The sequence below is a fragment of the Lepisosteus oculatus genome, chromosome 4 (genome assembly GCF_040954835.1).
Source record: "Lepisosteus oculatus isolate fLepOcu1 chromosome 4, fLepOcu1.hap2, whole genome shotgun sequence".
NCBI lineage: Eukaryota > Metazoa > Chordata > Actinopteri > Semionotiformes > Lepisosteidae > Lepisosteus > Lepisosteus oculatus.
The window spans coordinates 18,089,582-18,097,066 of NC_090699.1; the positions used below are offsets into that span (position 1 = coordinate 18,089,582).

General features: G+C 36.0%; 1 long non-coding RNA gene across 1 annotated transcript; it reads left to right on the plus strand.

The window, feature by feature from the left end:
• The first annotated feature begins 439 nt into the window (after nt 1-439).
• LOC107077294 (uncharacterized) lies at nt 440-2,053 on the plus strand. The gene is made up of 3 exons (XR_001478335.2): nt 440-674; nt 905-1,175; nt 1,852-2,053. It is a non-coding gene; the product is annotated as an uncharacterized lncRNA (long non-coding RNA).
• The last annotated feature ends 5,432 nt before the right edge of the window (nt 2,054-7,485 follow it).

Consider the following 7,485-nt stretch of genomic DNA (forward strand, 5'->3'; position numbering starts at 1 on the left):
AATAACTTACCTCTATGACATTTCTTGAAACCTAAATTTAAAATTACCTTACAGAAAAAAATGGCTGTCCATATTCTTCTAATTAATCTTTAGAGGACTGAATGAAAGCATGTGAATGAAGTTTGTAATTGCTTTGGCAATAGAAGGCACACAAATTTAACTTATCACTTGTAAGAAGGTTAATTCTGCTTGTCAGTAGAATAAGGTGATGAAGTTATGATTAATACACAGGATGTTTGAAAACGTAAATCCTTGATAAAACACAAATAAACCAAAAAGGTTTCTCAGGATGATTAAATGTACATTTCACAGTTGATTGAGCATGCTAAAAGTCATCTATTTTCTTACGACTCTGTAAACAGTTATGTGAGTCCCCTTCCGGCAAAGTATATGGCCATTGTCGGAGGTTTATACTTTCAAACGGACCGTTGAAGAAAAATGACTGCATTAATTTATATAACCGCTGGGATCTCTTGATTAGGTAATTTATATGGAGGACAGGTTTATAACGGCTAACTTACCGTCATGTCCCGCAACAATTATTTCAAAAATCCAGCTATAAAAGCAGACAGTAAATTTTAGATTTTTCTATTGCTGTCATTGCAGCTCATAACCTCGTATCTGATTTTCAATAAATCCTTTTTTATGAAATGGAGAGCAATTACATCATCGCGGTGAGTATCAGAATTGATACACCAAAGACAAAAGTTCGTTTTTTTTTTTCTTTGTGGAAGGACAGTGTACAATTTTCTTTTCTTAGCAACTTAATAATAACTTAGATTGTCGTATTTTTAAATGTTTCGATTTTAAACAGGACATGACATAAACACTGCTGTATAATTTTGAAATAGATCCAATGGAAATCCCCTTCAAGTATATATTTTTTTGCTTTTGTTTTGAACAGATCTTGATGATGCTAGGCAAGTTCCGAGGCAGATGGTTTTGCATATACAGTACGTATGGATTTGACAGACACACTGTATCACCGTGGCAACTGGGGATATACTGAACACACCTATGCACTCAACGTTCTGTGACGTCGATGTACTGTACAGTGGGTTCGGACGAAATCTACAGTACGTGTCCAGTCAGATTCCAACAGTCTTGACAAACGTGTAATTGTCTCTGGGAGGTTTTAACGCCAAACAGTGTAAACTACCGAATGGAATGCTACAGTAAGTGTGGCTCTTAGATGTCATCATCATTGTTATTATAACAGAATATTAGCAATTGACTAGGTACTGTTTTTGAACATCACCGCTTTAATAATGGAAGTGGTCTTTGAAGCAATAAATGTATGTACATACTAAAGAATTTGCATTCTATTACCTTGCTTTGCATGGCATTAAACATTTATTGCTCCCTTCGGCTACGGTCTTAATAATAGGATGAAATGCAATGATGTGACATGAAGTCATTTTCCCTGTTGCTGTTTTAGGGTGCCCCAGATAGATGAATGCTCTTGGATAACATGCAGCAGACCGACAAAAGCTCCCATTTCTTTTATTTTTAGGTGACTAATTACTGCACATGGTCTCTAGACATGTCCACCTTAAACAACAATGACTGGAAATCTGTGGATCAGCTGTTGATAAAGAGTTTCCTCCACTTTTTTTAAAAAAAATCCTACAAGTTTCTCAGACTGGGGTTGCTCTGACTCAGCTAAGTGCCATCATATCTCAAAAATATGGTGTGGTTTTCAACTGCGGTTTTCTGACAGAATACCGGAATTCTATTTAGGTATTATTTCTAAAAATATAAAAGATGCCACAGGTGAATTTTAACACTGACGGAAGACAATTTGACAAATTTACTTTGAGGTGTTTAGGAGTTGTTGTTTTTTTTTTACAGAAAGCCTAAAACCCAATTTGTCAGAAGAGAAAAACAACCAAAATCGGGAGGAGTAATGCAAGATCGATAGACACTCCAGCTTTGAAACAAACCACCAAACAGGCTAGATGAGACCAATGGCCTCGTCTTGTTTGTAGCTTTTCTTATGTCCTTATGAATTCATCTCAATCAAAAGACATTACAGGGCTCCACAAACTGTGAAGTATGAAGCGTGATTGTGTGATACTGGGCAATCCTAATTTAGTTCAGAAAAGATACAGGCTGTGGAGTAAAATGAACATTTTAAATTATTCAAACTGCAAAGCTTCTCTTGTGCTTGTAATGCCATGTGTGCCACAGCATTGTACTCAAAGTACTTTGAGGTAGCTGGAGGATGCCCCCTAATTGAAGCAAATAAGCAAAATGTACAAGGAAACAAAACACTTTCTGAAACGCTTGAAAGGAACAGAACCAACACAATCCCATTTAAGAAAAGTTGCACCTTAGAAAGGCCAAGAGAGAAAAAAGAACGTTGCAATGGAAACGGATGTTTTTTTCAGTGTTTAAACAAAAGAACAGGAAAAAGATGAGGAGCCTCCAAGATGAAATAGGAATGTTTTAATGATGAAACGCAAATGGCTGGTGTATTAAATAAATCTTTCACACAGGTGTTTACAAAGGAGGAAGAAGGCCACATGGCTCAGGCTAAAGCAAAGACAAAACGTTCTGCGTTAAGCAGTTTTAGCATAGAAGAGGCTAGAGGTACCGGGTACTGGACTGTTGCATTTTAAATAAACAACTTCCAAAGCATGGTAGTATTGTACCAGTCGTACGTAGGATACAAGCATTATAATTCATAGGACATGAGCACAGCTTTTTGAACAGTCACTCAAGACAGGGTCAATACCCACTGACTTGAACACTGTTAATGTAGCACACACCCATAAGCAGTGTGACATAACTGAACCAAATAATAATTAACCAATACATTTTACTTTCTGTATATCACATGCATGGTAATGGAAATAACAATTAAAACTAAACCTAATTTATGCAAGTACAGTGTGTTACTGCAGGTTAAAAAAATTGAGTAAGTTTCTTATGAAAATTGAGTTTGTGTGGAGTACTATACATCATTTACACATTCTAGACAATTTGAGGAAGTATTAAAAATGCAAACAAAATGTTAGGATGTGAAGTTAAAAGTGTAGAATTAAGCTCAAATGATGCTATGTTGAAATGTACAACACAATAGTATCACCTCATATTTAATATTGTCATTTTGCACAAAAAAATTCTCATTGTGGCCAAACAGTTCAAGTTTGGCTAATGTGTCCAGAGAACATTCTTCTAGTAGTCTTGTGGTTCTCACAGATGCTCTTTGGTGAAGTTAAGAGTTCTCTTCAGCACTGTACAGTGGCATTCTGCAGATGTGGCAGAAAACGAACACTGCCTTCCAACAGAAAAACCCCATCCCAACATCAAGCATACTGGTCTGAACATCATGTTTTGATGCCAGACAGCTTCCCAGTCTTTGACAGAACTGTGCACTCAGTGTTATACCAGCAAATTCTAGGACATCCATTCATCAGCCTAAGCTGAGCAGAAAGTGGGTCATGGAGAAAGACAATGATTCTAAAACATAAGTTGATCTTCTACAGAATGGCTGAAGGTGAAGAAATGTCACATTTTGGTTTGGAGAGCCAAAGTCTGGAGACTTAAATCTCATTGAAATGTTATGGCAGGACCTGAAGCAAGTTGTTCATGCAAGGAAACCTTCAAAAGTCACTGACTTGCAGGAGTTCTGTAAGGAAGAATGGTCTACAATTCATTCCTGAAACCCTTCTGGAGAGACTGATCATAACAATGACAGGAAACATCTAGTCAAAGTAATTGGTGTTCAAGGACTGTGCATAAGAGGTCATGACATTTGTTTTAGCACAGTTTTTATCTTGGATCATACCAAGCACTAGAAATGATTCTAAAATGAATGTCATGTGACCTCTTAGGAACAAGTACTGTAATAGGTTTATTCCATACTGAAAAAAAATTAGAAAGAAAACACAACGTTTCGGCCATGGAGCCTTCTTCAGGTGTGAGAAGAAGGTGAGGTGAAAAAGTCTTGATGGTCTTGTTGAAGAAGGTGAGAAGAAGAAGAAGGTGTGAGGTCTTCTCACACCTGAAGAAGGCTCCACGGCCAAAACGTTGTGTTTTCTTTCTTCTTTTTTCAGCATGGAATAAACCTATTACTTGTTCTTTTGCAGCCTATGCATGCTGACGCAGCTCCCCACCTGAACTATGTGACCTCTTATGCACACATAATGGAATTTGTGCATGTCCCCATAAAGCATTATGCATGTGATTATAATGTTTTGTGTAGCAGTTATGAAGGGATTATGAAGCCATTATGCAGTGGCATTTAAATACAATGTTACAACACAGCTTTTCTGAAAAGATTCCATAAAACATTTAATGTCTTAATTTAAAGTACAGAAGTCGAAAGGTAGTTTTACAGATGTCAACACAAAAAAATAACAGCAACTTAAAGTGCACAACCAACACAAAAATGTACCAGGAGAAGGAACATGTATGTTAGAAGCTAAAAGGAGGGTAGCAATGACTAATGATCTGTAAAAACATGTGAACAGGAGTTGGTTAGAGCTATGATTAAAATTAATTATGGAATGAAAAACAAATTTAATTCTCAACAAATTCAGATTGTTCCTAAAACACTCAGATTCAAATGTTCAGATTAATTTGTACCCTTTTTTCTCGAAAACGCCTTTCATCAAACCGCACAAAGAAGGAAAATATTGCCATCGATGGCATGTCTCCTCAAAACTGAAAATAAAAACATTCTTCAAACAATTGTCATCCTGTAATCCATTCAATTACAGAATGTAGTTAATTTGTTAAAAAAATGTGTTTTGCCTTGGTTAGAGTCCTATACCCTGACTCTCACTGATGGGATTGTATGCTATAACGAATGAGTGCCAGAGGCTGGGTTTTTAGGACAGGTTGTCCCTTTGGTATCCTCTGTCTGAAAGTAATTATTCTGAGAAATTTAGTTCTTTTTATTTTACCTTTTATTGATCCAGTCCTGCAGCTGTAACAGTTTGGATGGTATGTGGTCTCAGAAGGCAAGCTTGGTGGGGGATGAATCAATACATTGGGCAGTCAGTAACCGTGGCAGGCTGCATCTTGACATCACCCTGGAGCTGTAACTTTTAGCAAGATGTGTACAGTACTTGGATTTGTGGCCTATAATTGCCTACATAATGATAGTACCTTGCGTCCTGACTCCCTGTACCACATAAGCCAAGAACTATTTCATATAGGAACAAAAGGTTTTAGGTTTTGTGAGAAAGAGTGTTGTGGGTTCTGTTTTGTCATAAGCTTATTCTATTTAATGTCTGAATTAACAAATACTTATGTTTGAAATTACTTTTTAAAATTAGATTGAAAGGTCTACAACCACACTTTACAATAGGGTTATTCAGGACTAAAACATTAAAATATTGACAAGACCATTCAGCCAATTGTTTCTTTAACAAATTCAATTAACGCAAGGCACATATATATTATGGATATTTGTATTATTATGTGTGCATTTTTAATGAAGTAAATATGAAAGGGTTTACATGAGAAGGTTAATCAGAATTGTTCTGAACTCAAGCTACTGGTAACCAATAAAGATGCTTTTGTTCACTAGTTAGCTGTACAGTATCCATAAAATCATACCTATTTTAAAAATTTAGACAATTGTTCCTTTGGTATGAACATGATGAACCATTATAAAGTGACAGAGCTCTTGTAAAATATTTAATTCCTAACAGGAGTGCTCTGTGTAGATTGGTTCATTTAACAGAAAGTGTCTTTTTTAATGTAATTGTTACAGTTTGATATTGTCTTGTATGAATGTAATGACAGCATGCTACTTTTAGGGAGAGATACAGCCCAGGAATAATGAAACAATTACAGCCTTTGATGTTAACAGACTCTGCACCCTCTTGCATTTTAAAGCAGACCGCCTTATTAACTCTAAATATGTTCATAGCTGTCAAACAAGTTTTCCTGCAACACTTCTCTGAAGGGGAAAAAATAATTTTATCATTATGAGCAATCTGGCTAAAAACCTCTCATGGTGTCTCACTTGTATCTTCAGATATGTTTCAAAGCTGCAAGATATTGAAAGAATTTTCAACCTTTTAATCACAATTTACTCACATCAGCTTTTGCTCTGCCAGCGCACACAATAAAGAATATTTTTTCCCTGCTTCATGCAATCATTTTTTGTACATCTTTAATGTTTTTTTGCTGTGAAATTGCATTCAAAAATACATTTCACAAATTATTTTATGACTCAGCAGTTATCTGATTAACCAGATGCCAGGCAACAGGTGTCTGACAGAGTAAACACATTACTAATTATAGGGTGATAAACTTTGGCTGTTATCTGAGTTCTGTATGTCTTTCAGAAGCCACACCAGACACATCAAATATTAGCTTAGGGCTTACTGTATGTAATGATGAACTACAATGCACAATGCTCCATGATTGGCATCTCTATGAAATAAAATACTATGAACATTTCGGTGTGGCACAATCTAGAAGTATGCTTACAGACAGGTGAATGGCTACTCAATGACAGAATGACTCCATTTTCTGTTAAAGTCAGTTATAGTGACAAAAACAAGGAGTGCAAGAAAATGGGTCATTTATTTTTTATGTTAATGTTGTATTGAGAAAGGAGAAGAGAAATGATTAGTCTAATATTATAATACAGTTATTATATATTTAGCAATATGAGCCCTATATTTTTTTTGTATTGTTCCTGGAGCTTTTGTGTCTCTTCTCGACTGGGAGAGGGTCTGGAATGTAATAGGCCTATAGCTTTGTGTTTTGTATTTTGGCAAATATAGAGTATTAAATTGCTAAAATTCTCTAGTCCAAAACTGTTTTTTATTAACACATCTGAATGCTCAGGTTCACCATAAGTAAGCCCTTTTTGTTGTATACTAAATCCTTTAATAATACTTTATGCTTTGTGCTATACTATTCAATACTAATTTCTATGCAAATTGAAATGTTGTTTTAGGATACTGGGGCATAAAAGTCTAATGACCAATTCCTTATCCATGATACATAACTCCAACACAGTATATAGCCTGTCTTCAACATGTTTTTAATTATAATCTAATAGATACATACAGTATGCATATTTCATCACATGCACACAAAACTAGTTTGAGCCAAGATTTGCTGGCTCAATTCTCCTTTTTACTACATTAGTTCTTTGTTTTGTTCATAATGGCTGACGATTTTGGCACTTTCACCCCCCCCCACTTATTTGATATTTCAGGAGGCTGCCATGTGTAATTAATTGAAACTAATTAAGAATGATCCGTTTGTGACAATTGTACAATAGTGCTCCAGGGATTCTTTCATCCCTCCAGGATTTGGCATCCTGGTCCTACCGTGGTTCAGGTCTTGGAGTTGATGCCATACATCATTATGTCATCTGGCACTGCTATGTCTCTGCAAGCAGCGGTCTGGACACCTCTGGTGCGCTGTGACAAAGGAGTAACTTTACCGTCCAAGGCTGGTGAAGGATAAAATACGGAGTCGAAAGACTGGCTTGACATAAAGAAGAAA